Source organism: Protopterus annectens, chromosome 11.part0, assembly GCF_019279795.1.
Source record: "Protopterus annectens isolate FY-2018-M chromosome 11.part0, PAN1.0, whole genome shotgun sequence".
NCBI lineage: Eukaryota > Metazoa > Chordata > Ceratodontiformes > Protopteridae > Protopterus > Protopterus annectens.
The window spans coordinates 527,874,224-527,893,588 of NC_056745.1; the positions used below are offsets into that span (position 1 = coordinate 527,874,224).

Here is a 19,365-nt window from a genome sequence, read left to right on the forward strand (position 1 = left end):
ATGTAAAACATTCACAGATCTTTAAACTTGGGTCACAAACAGGATTAATGCACACATCACACTACATTTACAAATAGATAACATATACATCCATCACCTCTAGAGTTTTGTGATGTCATATTTCAGAATGCTGAGTTATAACATTCATATGTAAATATTTTTTTTAATTAGATATCTGTAAATATTTTTTTTAATTAGATATCATTAGGTAGGTATATAAGAGAGATGTTGACATTAACAGTCTATACTGTGAGTAAAGAAGGGTAAGACAAGTTTGGTGGAGTGGAAAAAAGAGAGTATGAGACAAGATGTGATACATTTTATGAGTAAGTAGTGGGATGTAGACAGACTCAGGCATGTGCACTGCATGAGCATGACCAAGATTCATTTAGATGTTGTTTATGTAGAATTTTAAAGCTTTCAGTGCACTCGATTTTTAATAGAATAGTGTCTCATATTTTTCAAACATAGCAAGAGTATAGCAAAGATGCAGGCAGGCATACGCTAAGTATGCTAATGAGTACATGTGCCCTTCTCTCTGCTGGTTGTCTTTCCCTAAGCTGTAAATGATCCCTTTCTTATACCTCCAGTAGTCTTCTACAATCTCTGTCAAATGCTCTGCCCCTTTCACCCATATCACTCCCATTAGGCTGAATGTTTTTGCAGTCCCACTTCTGTCTTGCTCCCTTTACGGTGCTGGTTCTTTCATGGCCACCTCTGTCTGCACTTCATATCGTCACTGTTGTGTGCAGTTGTTTTTGTACTTATTTGTACATCTGTATCTGTCTCTCTGCCTACCTATCTATAGCTACATATTTCTCTCTATCCATACATGGATGTGCCTATATCTACATCTACATCCATCTCACTCTCTTTCTCTCTGACTCTCAGTATACACACACACAGTTGGAAGAAATCCTGGAGAGCCCAAGATAACTCTGCTCTTCAGCTGTACAATGGAATGCTTTTTGACAGTCAAAGGTTTGGCTATTATCCAAGGCAGCATTGGTGCATTTACCATATATCCTTTATGGGAACTGCTCCTTGCATACTACTGGCTTGCAGAAGTGAGAATCAAGAAACTATCCCCCCCTCATCACATAATACTATTTGTAAGACCATCTAAGATTTATATCTCTATTTGTCACAACGATAAATGACGTTTTTCAAAGAGACAGGAAAAGGCATGCCTTGCTGAGTAATTGATTTTACTTGTAAGTGAAAGAGGAGTACTTTCCCCAGAAAGATGAAGGTATTCTGATGGGAAGCATGTTGAATGCTAAAAAAAGATAGCTATATCATCTAATGTAGTTTACAAAAAAGCAAAACTAAAGCAGGAGACAATTTAATGGAAGGAAATGTAAAGCAGGAAGGTGCAGCAAGTTTATGAGAAGAAGATAAAAGCTGCCCCAGTAAAACAAAAATAGTGTCAGCATCTGAGACAGGTGGAATACTGGATATTAAATGAGGAGCCTCAGGTTTGCATAATAAGCTTTTTGTTAATAATCCACTATCTGATATCTGAGAGATGCCCCCAGTGGTGTTAACTACTTATGATTACAGAAATAATGTGCAATAAATTACTTTTTTCTAATTTCTATTCCTGTGTCTGAACAGACTATCTAGTCTTTGCCACACTTATACCCATTTATTCCTCTTGACTAGGGCAACAAGCAGTCATAGAATGGCCATTACTTGAGCAGCCCAAAAAGATCTTCCAGTCTCTGACCCTAAACCCTTACTTGGCAGCAATCATGTGTGCTCGACTGCTCACAGATATGAAGGCCAGCAATGTCTTGTCTAATGAATGTTCCCATATATGTCCAAATGAAGTTTACCATGGACAGACAACTTGACAGAGACAGATTTATATTCCTAGCTCATACAATGAATACTGTGCACTTCTTTCTCTCTCTCTTTAGATGGTGGTAGCATTTCTCAGGGAGAAGCCATTACCTTTTCCCAAAGAAAGTCAGGTGAATATCAGCTGATCATTCACATCCAGACTCACTGACTGAGTCGCAACATGGGTCAACAGTCAATCCTGGGTCATAGCCTAGGCTTTATCCCTTTGTGCCATGAAGCCATCATACATTAATTAATTTTGAAATATGTATTCAATACATAAGCCTTCCTGGACTATTAAGATATGTATTTGACACTTATTAGTACCCTATGGTACAGATGTTTGACCTAGTTTAACTCTGCTACTAAGCACTAGTAAAGTCTGAATCTAGATACCTTTGGGAATAGCTGCATTATTATGGTTCATGGGCTTGTTATACTGCAACATTGTTACTAAAACCAATATAATATATAACAGGGTTCTGAAATTCTAAACAGCAAAAATCAGGACAATATGGTATTACAGGTCACTACAAAACTGCAGGTTAACTGTATTTGCATTTGTATTGGTGACCCGTACTGGCATGAAAATGGGCTCTCATATAGGGGGGGGGGGGGGGCTGAGCAGCATGGATGTCTGGAGGGGCAATGGAGCAGGGATGACAGTGGGTGGGGTGGGGAAGCAGCATTAGACCTTAAGAGTACAAACTGAAAAAAATGGCTGCAACCATGCAGCATAGTGAGTCTCTAGCTGAATTATTAGATTTAGTTGTTTGTAATACAAACTTGTTGATGGAATGGAGGCCCTCAGTGCTGCACCACTGTGCCTTAACAAATAACACAGAGGTACTTTGGTTTGCAGTGTCACCTCACAGCAAGATGTTCTCCAATTCGATTCTCAGCCTTCTATGCAGAGTCTGCATGCCCTCCCTGTGTTTGTCTGGGTTTCCTCCAAGTGCTCCGAAGTCTCCTCCCACATTACAAAGACATGTGTTTGGAAAAACTGCTCTGTTCCAAGTTGGACTTTCCCAGTAAACAAATGTTAAATAAATAAAAAAGAAAGAAAGAAAGACAGAAGGCCCTTTTTTGTGTGGGGCATTAGTCTGGATAGTAAGTCTGTGTGCAAAATACTGTGAGTATTTTAGGACTTTGTTTAGTTCCAGACAGTTAAGCTGTTTTTAAGCTTGCAGTGGTGGGTTCTGTTTGCTACATTAGTGTAAAATTTAGCGATTTTGTTAAAATGGGAGGATATTTTATTTTCAAGTGTTGCATTTAAATTGCTAGGATGGGTGATGCTTATAAGAAGGCCAGCTGTAATTTGATTGAGGCTAATGTATGCCTTCCCATGTCTGTGAGGTACTGTTTGGCACTGTAGAGGGAGCTCAGTTTCTGATGATTCTTCCTGATGTTTTGTAAGATATGGTTGTCAAATTTGGGATTTTCGCCTATGACAATGCCCAGTAATTTACTGTGTGCAACTATTTCTATTTTAGTACTATTTACTGATGTTATTAAAAAAGATTGCTTTTGACTGCAATATTGTTTTAGGGGCAAAAAACATTGATTCTGTTTTGTTAGGATTTAGAAAACAGAGATAAGACTTTCAGACAGGTTTCAATGGCAGAGAATAAGATTTGAATAATCTCTTATCAGTTTGGATAGAGTTGGGGCTGCACATATTAATGAAGAATCATCAGCATATTGGACTATACTAGCTTTTGGTGTAGCTGTATAAAGGTTGTTTGTAAAGAAGTGCACGGATCCCTGGATTGAGCTATGTGGTACTCCTATGGTTATTGGTAGAAAAAAGGAATAGTCCTGTTGCTGTCTGACTGCCTGCTTTGTTTCGGACAGATAACTCAGGTAACATAAAAGGGAGGAATGGGAGATGCTGAATAAAAGAAGTTCAGAAAACAAATGTTTGTGTGATATAGTACTGAATGCCTTAGATAAGACAACATTGTGGACAAAATATATCTCTGTTCCTATGTCGATACTGTAACTTGTATGTTAATACAATATGTTTGTGCATATACTGTAACTTGCTTGTCTTTATCTGTTTGTAAATTTGGAGCTTTTCTCCCAGGGCCTGCGCTGAAAATGGACATGTATCCAGTTGGACTATCCCGGTCAACAAATGTAAAATAAATTAAAAAAAAATTTATAGTGCTTGTAAAGAGTAGGAGAAAATTGATTGTACTATGATGGATTCTAAAACTGTGTTGTGTTTTCAAGAATAGCTTATCTGAGATAAGATACTGCATGAGCTATATGTGCATACATTTTTCTAGAATTTTTGAAAGTGGGGAAGAGGACAGCTATGGGTCTTTAAATTGTTGAAGCCAATTGATGCACCCCTCTTTGTGTAACAAAATATTACAGGAAAGCTTCCAAAAGCCAGGAACATTAGTTTTCAGATATGGATCTGTTTATCAAAATGGAAACGGGGAAAGCAATAGCATCAGCAACTATTTTTAGATATTCTGATGGAAGTCCGTCATCAGCTAAGTTGGTAGATTTTAGTTTTAGTAGAAGATTTTTATGGTAAAAGTAGGTACGGGGGAGATGTTTAGAACTGGTGATGGAAGGGAAATAGAAGCGGCAAAATCAATGTTAACTAGGGACAGTATCATCTGTATGAAGTAGATATTTAATTGAGTGGAAATTGATTCATTATTGCTATTGGTTGTTAGTTTGGCCAGGGTGTAGTAATATATTTAAGGATGACAAGAAGAATTTTTTTAATGTTTTTGTTGAAGATTGTTATAGTAGGTTTGCATCACATCTCTATTCCGGAAATTTTGTGAGGTATCTTTGGTGTCTAAAATGTTGAATTGAGTTATGAGTTCTGTGTTTGCAGCATTCTGTACAGGCTTTATCTCATTGTAACATTAGCTTCTTTGTTTCCTTTGCTAACCATGAAGAAGGGTTGGATTTGACTCTCTTGTCACGAAGTGAAGCTATGTTGTTAAGGATTTTTAGGAAAATGCCATTAAACAAGCAGGAGATTGCTGTTATCAACAGACAAGGATTTTAGTATGCTCCACTTACACTGAGATAAGGTTTTGATGATGGTATCTTTTGAAATGAGTTGAGCTGCAAATCTGGTTCCAAGTGATTTGTTTCTCCTGGCTATAATAACTATTTTTTTAATAGCATAATAGCAGGTGATCACTTATGGTGCCTGGGTAGGCATCCAACAGTCATTCCTTTCTCAGGTTTATTAGTAGCCAATCTAAGGTTGACTGCCTGCTAGAACTTTTTTATTGTTGTTTTGTGAGGTGACAGAGAGCCTACAAAGACTCAGGAATAACATGTAAACTCCATAAAGGCATTGGCCAGAGGTCAGGATCAAACACTGTACCTTGTGCATTGGCGATGGACACTAACTATCATGCCTATTGGTCTCTTTGCTAATGAGTTGTGCAATATTGAATGATTTCCTTACAAAAGTAGGCATGTGGTGGTCAAAGCCCAGGTAACTGTTTACATATGTTCTCAAATCCCTAACCACAGGGTCTACTCTTTGTGGTGTATTATCTATGTTGTAATTTCCAAGTGGGGGCCAGTTTTCCCAAAGATACTATTCTATTATGCATTTTTTGCCATTCAGTTTTTAGACACTGGCTCTGGTACCAATTATTAACTTGCAAAAACTCTCTTCGAGGGGCTTTATAATGGGACTGAACTTGCAGTCCACAAACTTGATTAACCAGAGACCTTCAACATTAGCTCTGACTTCCAAGAAGTAGATGCCAAAAAGGGGCAGCCCCAGCATTGAGCCCTGAAGGAGTCCACTGGTGATTGGCCTTTTTCTGGAGCCAGAATCTCACTATCCAACAGGTGCCATAGGGATTTACTTAGAGTTTTGTGAGTTTGTCGACAATACCCAAATGAGGAACAGTGTTTGCTGGCCAGGTCAAGACTGGCAGTGTGTACCATTATGGCCTCATCCTTAGCTTTGGTGATTTTCTTGAAGAAGTCCATGGGGTTGAGCAGGCATGATCTGCTCTTGACAAATCTAAACTGTGTTGGACCCAGTGTCGAAATATTTCCTATGTCTTCATTTGTAATATCCATGATAATTCTTTCCTTGGCATTACATATGAAACAAGTCATAATTATATGCTTGAGAAGTGTATTCATAAACAAGTTATGCAATATCTAACTCAGGAAAACCCAACACCGACTCAATACGGTTTCAGACCCAAACATAGTACTACTTCTGCACCCTTATCCTTTCTTAACACAGTCTCTCTTGCCAGGGATGACCACAAATTGAATTCCTGCCTATTCTTGGACATGTCAAAAGCATTTGATACAGTTTCTCACCCTCTCCTGTTGAATAAGCTGCATAACCTTAACTTCTCCTCAGAAACTGTTACAAGGTTCTCAAGCTACCTCTCCAACAGATCCCAATCTGTTAAATGGCAATCTGTTCTCACCCCTCCCCTCCCAGTCAAAATGGGTGTACCCCAAGGGTCAATCTTAGGGCCACTACTCTTTAACATCTTCAATAACCTTACTCTATGCCTCCTGTCCGCAGTCATCTCTAATACAGTATGCGGATGACTCTACTGTTACTACTACTGCCAACTCACCCTCCAAGCTCCTTGCTGCCACCCAAACGTCCTTCAACTCAGTTGAATCTTGGCTCACTGACAACCACCTCATACTCAACCCTAAAAAAAATAAGAAGTTATGTACTCACCATAACATTCCATCTGAGTAGGTGACTTCATTTGTCTGCAACCTTTGGGTCTTGGATCCGAACTCGGATCCGAGCCGGCAACTTATTTCATAGCTTAGAGATCCGAGCTCCTAGCTCCTCCCCTTACCCATAAATCCCCTGCCAACCCTGACTGACCACAGATCAAGTTTGCCCGTATACAAAAAAGCCGAAGGCTAATACATCTCGAAGGATACCATAGAAGGACATACAGGAACAAGAAAATTCTGATGGCCAGAGGGAAGGAGGGGGGGATGGTTGCAGACAAATGAAGTAACCTACTCAGATGGAACGTTATGGTGAGTACATAACTTCTTAATCTGAAGTAGGTACTTCATTTTTCAGCAACCTTTGGGACAGAGTCCCCAGCTACCTGAATCTTGGGTGGCCATCATGGAAGGATGTTCCGGAGCACTGCAGAGCCAAAGGATGCTCTCCCTCTGGAGATAATGTCCAGCTTATAATGGTTGATAAAGGTATGAGATGAGGCACAAGTGGCCGCGGAACAAATATCATCCAGTGGAACTCTAGATCTAAAGGCCGCAGAGGTAGATACAGAACGAGTAGAGTGTGCACGAATTCCCTGAGGTGTAGGCCTCCCAGAAGTGTCATAGGCCAAGAGAATACACTGTGAGATCCATCGTGATAAAGTGATCTTAGAGAGAGATTTACCTAGGTTAAATTTGGAAAAGGAAATGAACAACTGGTCGGATTGCCTATGACCAGCAGTCCTGTGAATGTAGAAGCGCAGTTGTCTGTGCACATCTAAGGAATGGAGTTTGTATTCTCCCTTGTTATGATACTTAGGGAAGAAAACTGGTAGGTTAATGGACTGATTGATATTGGCCTCTGAAGCCACCTTGGGAAGAAAAGAAGGATTTGTCCTGAGGTACACTCTATCCTGATGAAAGGCCAAGTACGGGGGTTTCACACAAAGGGCCTGAAGCTCAGAAACTCTTTTCGCCAAAGTAATAGCGACTAGGAACGCCGTTTTCCAAGAGAGGTACTTAAGATCAACCAAGGCAGCCGGTTCAAAAGGGGGAGCTGTCAAGGCCTGTAAAACTAGAGCCAAATCCCAAAGGGGTACAATTTCCCTGACAGGAGGTCTGAGCAAGAAAGTACCCTTGAGAAAGGTCGTACACAATTTTGCTGTAATCAAGGGGCTTGATTCATGCCCCACATGGTAATAAGAAATAGCTGCTAGTTGAACCTTGACCGTAGAGCAGCTAGCCCCCTGATGGAACAGACCTGTAAGGAACTCCAACACAGACGGTAATGGGGCTGTGAAGGGATCTAAGTTATTATTCTCCGCCCAGATGGAGAAGCGTTTCCACTTACTACGATAGACTTTCCTAGTGGAAGGTTTATGTGCTGTTACGAGAATGGCTTTAACCGGTAAAGAGATTCCGGGAGTCCCGACTAGGAGCGGAACTGGAGCAGCCATGCTGTCAGCTTGAGGTTATCTAGATTCGGGATCGGGAGGTCTAGGGGATGAGATATTAGATCCGGGAGGTGATCTAGAATCCAAGGCAGATTTACCAGATGAGACCACAGGTAAGGGAACCACGTTTGACGAGGCCAGAATGGGGCAATGAGGATCATGCTGCTCCCCAACCGACTGGCTTTCTGTATGAGTTTCAGCATTAAGGGCAGAGGGGGGTAGGCATAAAGTAGACCGGGGGGCCAAGCATGCACCAGAGCGTCTCTCGGGGATTCCCAGACGGGGGGGAATTAGAGCGAAGTAGCTGTTGCATTTCATATTCGAGGGAGAGGCGAAGAGATCACAACAGGGTTGCCCCCACACGGCAAAAATCCGCTTTGCTACCTGGGGATTGAGAGACCACTCGTAGGGGGAAAGGATGGTCCAGCTGAGTCTATCCTCCAGTATGTTGGACCATCCCACAATGTGCGTTGCAACAAGAAAGCGGTTGGTAGAAATCGCCCATTCCCACATTCTCATGGCCTCTCAACAAAGAGGATAGGACCTGGTTCCCCCCTGTTTGTTGATGTACCAGACCACTGACATGTTGTCCATCTGTAACGCAATACTCCCTACTGGAAGAAGGTTCTGTAGTGCTTGCAACGCCAATAGCACCGCCCTCATCTCCAGGACATTGATATGCAAGGAGGTCTCTGTGTCGTTCCACGTGCCTTGGACCGTCTTGCTTGCGCAATGCCCCCCCCACCCGAGGTGAGAGGCATCCGTGGTCACTGTGGCGAGGGGAGGAGGCATGGAGAAAGGACGTCCCGTATGGAGATCCGGGGACTGGAGCCACCATACGAGAGCCATCCTGCACGCCTTGCTGATGGAAATAGGATGGTTCAGGGGGTAACGTTGAAACGACCATTGGACTTGAAGGGTCCATTGCAGTACCCTCATGTTCAGACGATCCAATGGCAAAAGAGTGATTGCTGACGCCATGGAGCCTAGAGCCCTCAGGACCAATCCCGCCGGTGTAGCTGTAGATTGGAGGACGGCCCGCACATGCAGCCTCAGGTTCTGAAGACGTTCCGCGGTCAGAAATGCTAGGAGATTTCTTGTATCCAATTTGGCCCCTATAAACTCTATCACCTGGGTAGGAGCAAGAGAGGATTTGTTCATGTTAATGGTGATGCCCAGCTGGGGAGCCAGCCGGAGGAAGTAGTCCCTGGCTGAGCAAAGTAGATGCCTTGTCGGGGCGGTCAGGAGCCAGTCGTCCAGGTATGGAAACACCTGCATTCTCTGGAGTCTCAGGTGGGCCTCTATCACTGCTAATACTTTGGTAAACACCCTGGGGTCTGTAGTGAGACCAAAGGGAAGGACCCTGAACTGGTAGTGACTGGCTCCTAGCCGGAAGCGGAGAAACCTCCTGGATCATCTGTCCATAAGAATGTGGTAGTACGCATCCTTGAGGTCTATAGAGCACATCCAGTCGTTCTTCCACAGTAGGGGGAGAATGGATTGAAGAGTGACCATTCGGAATTTTTCTTAGTTTACCGACAGGTTCAGAAGGGAGAGGTCTAGGATTGGTCTTTGGCTCCAGAAAGAACCTGGAGTAAAACCCTAATCCGAGCTGGTCTGGGGGGACGGGCTGGATGGCTCCTTTTTCTAGCAGCTGCTGGATCTCTGCAGCTGCTGCCTCCCTCTGATTGGGTGGTACATCGGGGAGGTTTTTGGTTCTGGGGACATGATATATGGGAATTTGGTGACCTCTGGATATGATACGAAGCACCCAGTGATTTGATGTGATGGACTCCCAAGCTGCCAGGTGCTTCGAGAAATGCCCCCCCGACTGCCTCCAGAGTGGAGCAGTCGGGCAACCCCTCAGGGTTGTTGCGTGGGTCAGTCAGAGAAAGGTTCCCTGGACCAAAAATTCTTCGGGCCCCCTCTGCCTCTAGGGTGGCGTCCTCCTTGTCCTCCTCTGCCACGGAAGGACTGGTTGTCCGGAGCAGGCTGGGAATGTTGCGATTTCTGGAACCACAGCTTCTTCTGTCCCTTTTGGTTCTTGGAGAAGGACCTCTGAGGAGTGGAGAAATGGACTCCGACGGCAGACAACGTCTTCCTGTCCTTTTTGCTCTGGACTAAAGTGTCACGAACGGTCTTGCCAAATAAGGCAGAACCATCAAAAGGGGCATTCGCAAATGACGCCTTAAAGGGTTCCGCGAAGTCACAATGTCGGAGCGAGGCCTGGTGCCTCATGACTAGGCCTGCTCCACTGGCTCTAGCGGCTCCCTCTGTAGCATGGGACAACAACCGCATAGAGGTATTAGATATTGATCTTAGAGTGGCCATGCGAGTGGAGTACAATTGTTTGTCCTCTGCCGACATGGACTCCGGGGGGGGGGGGGAGCAGCGTACTCTTTGATAAGGTCTCACTGCATCCTGATAACGTGTCATATAGTTCAGAGACCTTGCTGAGAATGTCACTGAACTAAAAACCCGCTTCCCCAGGCGATCCATTGAGTGGGACTCTTTGCTCGGTGGATGGACCGAGGGACTCTCCTGAGCTAATTCCCACTTGGTGGCTGCCGCCGTCAACATGGCATCTACAGGGGATATTTGCTCCAGTGGGATCTGTCCGCAGGGGGGCTCAGAATTCTATCGGGGCATTTGGGAACTGGCTCCTCAGTGTCCGGCTCCTTCCATGCCCTGGTGGTAATAAGGTCCACCAGGGGGTCAGCCAGAGGGGACACCCAAGAGGTAGACGGTCCTGCTTCGAATGCCTCCAGGAACACGGACTCGTCGGAGGAAGCCTTGGGGACAGACCACCCCCCCCCTAATCCTGAGCATTTCCATGATGTCTCCAAATGAGACATCTTCAGGGGGTGACCTAGGGGAGCCTTCCTCTTCATCCAAGTCCATGTCTTCTGTTAAGGACTCGGGGGAGTCCACATGTCTCCTCTTACACTTGTGCTTATGAGGCACATCCTCGGGGGAGCTGTCTGAGGAGGTCTCACCAGCAACGACCTGTTCCAAGGGAACGACTTGAGACATCGAAGCAGGCTGTCTCTGAGGCCGGGTGATGGAAGCCTGACTCAGCCGAGAGGGAGTACGGGGTGGAGCCGAAGCAAGGGCCGGGGGTCCGGATGCCCTCAACAGAGCCCTCTCCACTGCATCGAAGGCCGAGGGGGAGTCGCTCTCTCTGGGATCCGAAAGTCGACTCCCACTCGGATCCAATGGAGGGATCGGAAGAGGTGCCGAGACCATCGAATCTGAAGGACCCATGTGCTCCGACCTGGACGGAGCCGAAGGCACACTGAATCCCACGGATCTGAAGCTCGGCCCACAGCTCCGAGAGCTCAGATCCGACAAGGAAGGACCCGACAGACTCAAAGGCAGAGTCGGATCTGAAGTACCCAGTACTGTTGGCGCCGACCCACCCCCGGCTCTGTACGCTCCAAGCCCGAAAAGCGGGTCGGAGAAGGAGCTATCGGGGCAAAAAAAGGTGTTGAGCTCCCCCCCGAAGGGGGGGGGGGGCATGAGCACTCCCATCTGCAGCTGGGCCTGGATGAACCTTCGCATCATCCGGTCCAAGTCCGCATCCGAAAGGCTGTAAGTAAATCTCGACGAGGCCACCGAGGCGGGCCAGGAGTGCAGCCTCGATGACCTCGACGGAGATCGGGTCTCCTCCCCCTCAGGTCCCGAAGAAAAGCACGGGGATCGGAGCCGAGGAAGAGACGACCTGGAAGCAGTGGAGGGAGAAGCCCGCTTAGCTGGGGGGGGGGCCGAAGCGGAGGCCTCGGCCCGCCGCTTGTGGTGCTTCTCCCTCCTTTTATCCCTCCTGGCCTCCCTCTCCTCCGGCGTTTTAGTGGGAGTTTGAGTCCCGGCCGGGGGGAGGGAGGCAGGAGTGGCCGCCACCGAGGACTGGGGTGGTGCCACGGGAGTACCGGAGGCAGAAGCCGGATCCGGTGGCAAAAGTCCCTCCAGGATCAGCTTCGCCCTACGGTCTTTCAGTGCCCTGGGGTTGAACGCCACACAAATAGAACACCCAGAGGAGAGGTGTTTAACCTCAAGGCACCGAACACACCAAGTGTGGCCATCCACCGGTGAAAGGTTATGGCCACACTCGGTGCACTTTGAGAAAATAGGCTTTGGGGCCTCCGACATAATTTTTTTTTAAGAATAAAAAGTATAAAACTATGAATAAACTACCTCACACAGACCAGGCCCCAACACACAACAGTCCACACACACACTACGCACCAGCGAAGGAGGGGGAGGAATTACACTAAAAAAAATAAAGGTATACTGACAAAAAGGGAACCTAACCACACGCAAACACTTAACTACAAGTAAAATGTGAAAAATATAGAGTTTTGTACAAAAAAAGTTGTCACTTATCTACCACACGTCAGGAGCTCAGGAATCTAGAAGCGTACTCAAGAGTGGCAAACTAGATCTGAGGTCAGTCAGGGTTGGCAGGGGATTATGGGTAAGGGGAGGAGCTAGGAGCACGGATCTCTAAGCTATGAAATAAGTTGACGGCTCGGATCCGAGTTCGGATCCAAGACCCAAAGGTTGCTGACAAATGAAGTACCTACTTCAGATCAAACTGTTACTCTTCCTCCCAAAAAACGTCTCTAATATCAAACCTTCATTTACCATTCCATCCCTTAATAACACTCTGATTCAAACTGAACCCAGCACCAAACTACTAGGAGTTACCATAGATGACCAACTAAAATTTGACATACATGTTCATAACTGCATCAAAAAGACTCACTAGAAACTAGGACTGCTCTATAGATCAAAAAATTCCTTTCCTCCAATGCCAAGGTCACTCTCCCCCACTCTTTCCTTCTACCCAGTCTAATGTGAGGCTCTCAGATTTTTACTAACCTCAACTCCACACTTCTTGCTAAACTTGAAACTACCTACAATAAGGTGGCTAGATTTGCTTCCCAACAAACCTACAAATCCCATCACTGTATCTCATTAAAACTTCTAAACTGGTTAGAACTACCCAACCAACTTCTCCTCCTCCAGCTCCAGATCATTCACTCTATCCTATACCAACCTTCCTACTGTCCAACTCTATCTCCTCTTATCTCTCACTATTCTTCCACTAGACAACTACAAAGCTGTAACCAAAATCTGCTCCAGATCTACAAACCCAAAACCACCTTTGGATGCAACATATACAGCTACCACCCCTCCATCACCTGGAATAAACTTCCTCTAGATATTAGGACCCTTACCAACCCAAAACAATTTAAGGCTGCCACTAAAGACCACTTCATAAACCACTGGTCCTGCTTCTGCACACAGCCTCCTTAATTTCATTTTCTTCCAGCCTACTTCTCAACCAACTCTCATATTAAATCCAGCCTGTTCTCATTTTATTCTCACTTACTCTCCCGATCTCTCTTGATTCTTCCTCAGTTGCTCTAGTTTACTATCTACAAAGCTAAGTACTTTTCATTGCTACCTCTAATTACTAGCAGAGCTGACCTGATGCAACTAAACCTCATTACTATCCATCTTTTTTCCTTTGCTCTAACTCTCCTCTTCTCATTCTAACTCACATGCCCCGTACTTACTATAGCCTCTGATTCATTCCAAATCATCTGTACTATATTTATGCTACCTACTGTATCTTGCTTTTTAAATTAATACTGTTTATTGTTAAACTGTTTTTTAAATCGTTTTAAAATTGCTTCATGTAACCCTATGGAGCTTCTCTCCCCGGGTATCTGCTGAAAAAAGGCTTTTGGCTCAATCAAACTAACTTGGTCAACAAATGTAAAATAAAATAAAATAAATAAATATGTCTGTAGTTACCAAGATTAATAGATAGCCAACCCTGGTGCTGTGGGATAACTGTTGCATGCCTCCATTCTGTAAGCATGAAGCCAGTTTGGAGACTAAGGTTTAACGATGATCCTAATGGCCAGACAGATCATGTTTCGTGCTGTTTAGCAGGCAACCTGGGATATCATCAGGGTCCACAAATGTAGTATTTTTTAATTTGGAAAGTTCATTGAGGACCTGCGCCCTGTTGATAGCCAGGGGGACTTATAGAAAGGGTATCTCTCTCTCTTGGGAGGAATGGAAGGGGGGGGGGGGATTGGAGCTAAATTTGTCAGCAAGTAGACTTGCTATATCTTCCTGTTCTGTATAGGTGACTCCGTTTAAAATTAGTTCAGCATATTGTACCTTTAGGTTCTCCACATGGCTGAAGAAGGCTTTGCAATTATCCACTGCCTATGAGGCTATCTTTAATTCAAATTTGCTTTGGCATTGGTGGATTTGATAATACTCCAGAGTTGCTAATTTAGTTTGATGAGGGTTTTTTTTGCCTTGTGGGTATTGCAATGCCTAGTTTTTGCCATGGCTTTCTTTCTTTCATTTGTTATATAACTTGCTGATACTAGAATTCCACCAGAAATTAGTCCTATGCTTATTTTGGATGGGGACAGCTGCCTCAGTGCAGCTGTTTGCATGATGATATAGGGTTACTGTGAACAATTTTGCATAGGCAATGGTGTTCACATAGTTTGGGGTTGGGGCTTAAACTTTTGCCATTGTGAACTCAGTAGTAGTAGGTTTGTTCTGGAATAATTTCTAAACATATTCAGGTTGGATGTGGTGACAGGTTTTCGTTTGACTTCAAAGAAGACAAATTTATGATATGAACTGACAAGTGAGGATTTAATACTCAGTTGAGTGTTACAAGGATCAGGTCAAAGATTTTGGTGCCCCTAGCATGTACATGGACCAGATGGCTCAGAGCATTTGTGTTGATTACGTCCAAGAATCTCTGGCTTTAAACCATGTCTCCATAATCACACAGATGTCTATGTTCTCCAGAGCAAGTAGGGTTTGGAGGAAGTGGATTTTTCTGTTCAGACTCTTGGCACTGAGCAGTAATAACTTCAGGTTGTCCTGAATTTGTTGTGCTTTTTGGGAAGATTTATAAAGTTGGCATTGCTTCAAGAGTTACTATGGGAGTGGAAAAAGTTTAATATTTGAGAGACTAATGGGGACAGGTGTAACCACCCTTGGCGAAGCAGAACGGTCTGTCAACCATATCCTCCCAAGCTGACAAATATTGTGCCCCCTTCAAATTTATTTTATTTATTTATTTATTTATTAGTTTTAGATCTGTTGACCGGGATAGTCCGATTGGATATATGTCCATTTTCAGCAGAGGCCCGGGGAGAAAAGCTCCAAGATAATAATACACACTGAACATGTAGCAAATGCTAGTTTCAAGTAGATTACAGTCATAAGCAATACCAGCATTTAGCACATATAGTACTAACTTATTATAAACACTTTACAAAACATAACATTATTTTCAAAGTTATATATACATAACATTACATTCAGGTTTAAGACACATTGAACAGCAGTTATACAACTGACCCTTCCTGAAATGGTGTGGTAGAAAAAAGGTAGAAGGTAGGTTGAAGGTAAGGCACCTGAGGCACAAAATGACACCAAAAACTAAGCCAATTGTTAAACTCAGTTATTTTCTGCTCATACTGTGCATCATCCTGAGAGAAAGTAGAGTGCTGCTCAATGCTCAGATCATACCAACCTGGGACACATAGCCCAACAGTTCCATCATGTTTCGCTTCATATAGTCATGAGAGGTATGTCTCAAGCCGCTTATACCCACATGTATGATTAGAGAGTCATACTGTTACTTATGGTTTAATGACATGATTGCATGCAGGCATAATCTAGCAGACCCTGTCCCCAATAGGCAACTGACCGTGACTCCTCCTTGCTCAGTTTGGTGAGTGGAACATCTGTGTGTCTCACAATGGCATCACCTATGACTTGAGCATTAGCTTTTGTGGATGTTTGTCTTATGGGCTTACAGACTGACACACCATGCAATGAAGCTGTATGTGTCATGGTGGCTGTTGCCTTGGTAGAACATTTTACAAGGTTGCTGAGGAATCTTAACATGATTGCTGCATCTGGGAAGCTTTTGTGGTTAGGGTAAATTACTTATTAGGGTCTCAGCACACACGAGTCTATGTGCTTGGTCTACAGGATAAGTGGTGCATAGAAAATGGTGTTTTGTGTTTTGACAACTTAACAGGTAAATGTAGCAGCAGCCTTGCCTCCCATGACAATGTGCAGTTACAGCTCTCTCACACTGTATCTCACTGTTTAAGAATTAGTTAGTTAATCATAAACAATTGGTATAGTGTCTCAGAATGTCCACATCTATCAAGCTGGCTGCAGAGACAGAGAGAAATGAAGTATACAAAGCCATGCTTTCCAGTACAAGACCATTGGGCAATGTTTCTCTATGCAAAAAACATAGTATCATGGAAGTCTTGGGGGTTTTCAGTAAGTCTTTTGGGATGCTGCTGAGCTAAGTACTACAAGGTGTGGTCTCACAGTGCACTGCTGTTCTATGTGCTGTTTCTAGCTTTCACTCTGAACTCATGAACTCCACCTGCATGAGTCATAACTAATTACGGGTTGTAGGACTTTAATACCTTGAACTTCCCATTCATGCTACTGAGAGGGAATGGACAGCTACATCTCTAGCTGTAACTGAAGATATCCGAGAAGGGATTCAAAAGTGGGTCCACCAACTTCTATACTCAGCATCCAGTAAAAAAAAAAAATTCCACACCCAAGTATATGGGAGCTATACCCCTAAGGATTCCAGCTGATTCCACTACACCTTTCCGTTGGGTTAAATGGCATGCTTAATGCCACAGCATGAAGTTATTAGGCAAGGTTCAAATGACAAATTCACCACCCTAACAGGTACAGGCAAGAAGAATCTGAGGGTACTGCTACTCAATGCTAGAAGTCTAAACCTCAAAATGCACTCTCTCGAGGCACTCCTTAAAATGGAGAACATCGACATCTGTGCAGTGACAGAGACCTGGTTCAAGGCTCCAGACAGTACCCCTGCATTACCAGGCTATAATTCATACCACACCTTTCGGCCACCTAACCTGGACCGAAACACTAAAGGGAGAGGCGTGTCCATATTAATTAATGATATCCACATCTCCAAGCTAGTTGCTCAGCATAATGCATCCGAGATTATCCAAGTGCAACTAACTATCGGCAAGACCGCAATCCAAATTGTAGATCCCCCACCATGCCCCAGGATTCCCACTCCTCATTTCTTAATACACTGGAAAATATTAGGGTACAACCTAACACCCTAATAATGGGCAATTTCAACTACCCTACCATTAACTGGGAAAACTACTCCTGTACCAACTCTTGTGCTCAACGGTTTCTGGAATTCATAAATTCCAATGCCATGGATCAACTGATCCACACCCCCACCAGGGGCAGCAATATCCTAGACCTAGTTATTAACAACATGGGCAACCGGTGCTCCACACCAGAGGTCAATTCCTCATTGGGCAGATCCAACCATAAACTAATCACCCTAGACATCCACATCCCTCCCCCACCCCCCATTAGGGAAACCACAGTAAAAAATTTCTCCAAAGCCAACTTCACGCTTCTTAAGACAGAAGTGGCAAACTTCATGACACCCATGCTGATGGACAATAGAGGTATGACTGTTGAATCCTACACAAATGCACTTTATAAGCACTTACATGAGTGCATGGATCATGCAATCCCTAACAGAACCAAGATGCTATCCTCCAAAAAAATGAAGCCAATCTGGTGGTCCCCTGCCATAAACAAACTCTACAACAGAAGAAAGAAACTGTTGTAAAAAAGAGTAAAATCCCATGACTGAAGAAACTCCCTGGTCAGCTTCAGTAAGAAGTAGAGATCCCTCATAAAATCCTCCAAAGCTAGTTATGAAAACAAAATTGCCACTGACTCAAAAGACAACCACAAAGCAACCACAAAGCATTCTATAGCTATGTCAAGAATCTCAATGGCAACACTCAGATCTGCTCTGAGTTACAGCACAATGGCACTAAATATTCAGAACCAATGGATATTGCCAACATCCTGGCAGATAGGTTCAGTGCTAACTTTACCCCTCTGTCATCCCCTAAAGGGCCCATCTCTATACCAGAACAATGCAAAGTTCCTGTAATCACAGCTGCACAGGTAAAAAACACACTGTCCAAAGCCAAGAACACAGCATCCATGGGACCTGACGAAATCCCAGGCTGTGTTCTACATGAACTACAGAATGAACTGGCACCCCACCTAAGTACCATGTTCAATCATAGCCTCACCTCAGGCTATGTGCCCAATTAATGGCGCACAGCGACAGTTATCCCACTCCACAAAGGGGGAGCCACTACAGACCCCGAAAACTACCGCCCCATTAGCCTAATGAGCCTGGTCTGCAAGGCTATGGAGCGTATCATCACGGAACTTATAAACAATGACATTTGTAATCTCCAATCCCACCCAGTTCGGGTTTGTAAAAGGCAGATCATGTCTCCTAAACCTGATAGACTTCTTTGAAGCAGTCACCAAAGCCGTAGATGAGGGTAAGGTGGTTCACACAGCCTATCTAGATCTCGCCAAGGCTTCTGACACCATCCCCCACTCTGGAATTATAGATAAACTCACTAAACTAGGTATAAATCCCTATGTCACAAGATGGGTTGCCAACTGGCTCACTGACAGAACCCACACTGTGAAAGTAGCAAACTCCAAATCCAGCTTCAGACCAGTGACAAGTGGAGTACCACAGGGTTCAGTCCTGGGTCCTCTCCTGTTTGGTATCTACTTCTCTGAAGTACAGGCCAACACAGAAGGTCTTTGGCTAACGAAGTTCGCAGATGACTGCAAACTAGGAGCCATAATCAAAACTCCAAATGATGTGGACATCCTACAAAAGGGCCTTGCTGAGATAGATGCCTGGTGTCAAAGCCATGGCCTCAAGCTCAATGCCAAAAAGTGCATTGTCATTCCTTTTGGTAAAAACTCAGTACCCATGAACTACCACATAGGTGGTAGTCTACTTAACACCGAAAGTGTGATAAGTGACCTCGGGACACAGGTGGACAGTAGTCTCTCCTTTGATAATCACATCGCCACATTAGTCAGGAAATCCTTCTATGTGGCACACCTCATCACAAAAGGTTTCTCATCCAGGAAAAAAGAGGTCATTGTTCCCTCTCTACTTGTCACTCATTAGACCCATTATAGAGTACAATGCCCCTTTTGGTATGTACCTCACAAGACATTTACAACAACTGGAAAGGCCACAGAAATACCTCACAAAGAAGATTACCAGCCTCAAAGAGATTCCCTATGCAGACCATCTCAAAAAACTGCAGCTTTACTCCGTTGCATATCGCCTACTCAGAGGCGATCTCTGCCTAACACACAAAGCTATGTCAAACCCAGAGCTTTTAGACATGCTCCACTTAAAGAA

General features: G+C 44.2%; 1 protein-coding gene across 3 annotated transcripts in view; it reads right to left on the bottom strand.

The window, feature by feature from the left end:
- The window catches only part of TBK1 (TANK binding kinase 1), a 3,544,425-nt gene that overhangs the window by 489,338 nt on the left and 3,035,722 nt on the right, over positions 1-19,365 (bottom strand). The window lies entirely within an intron of this gene.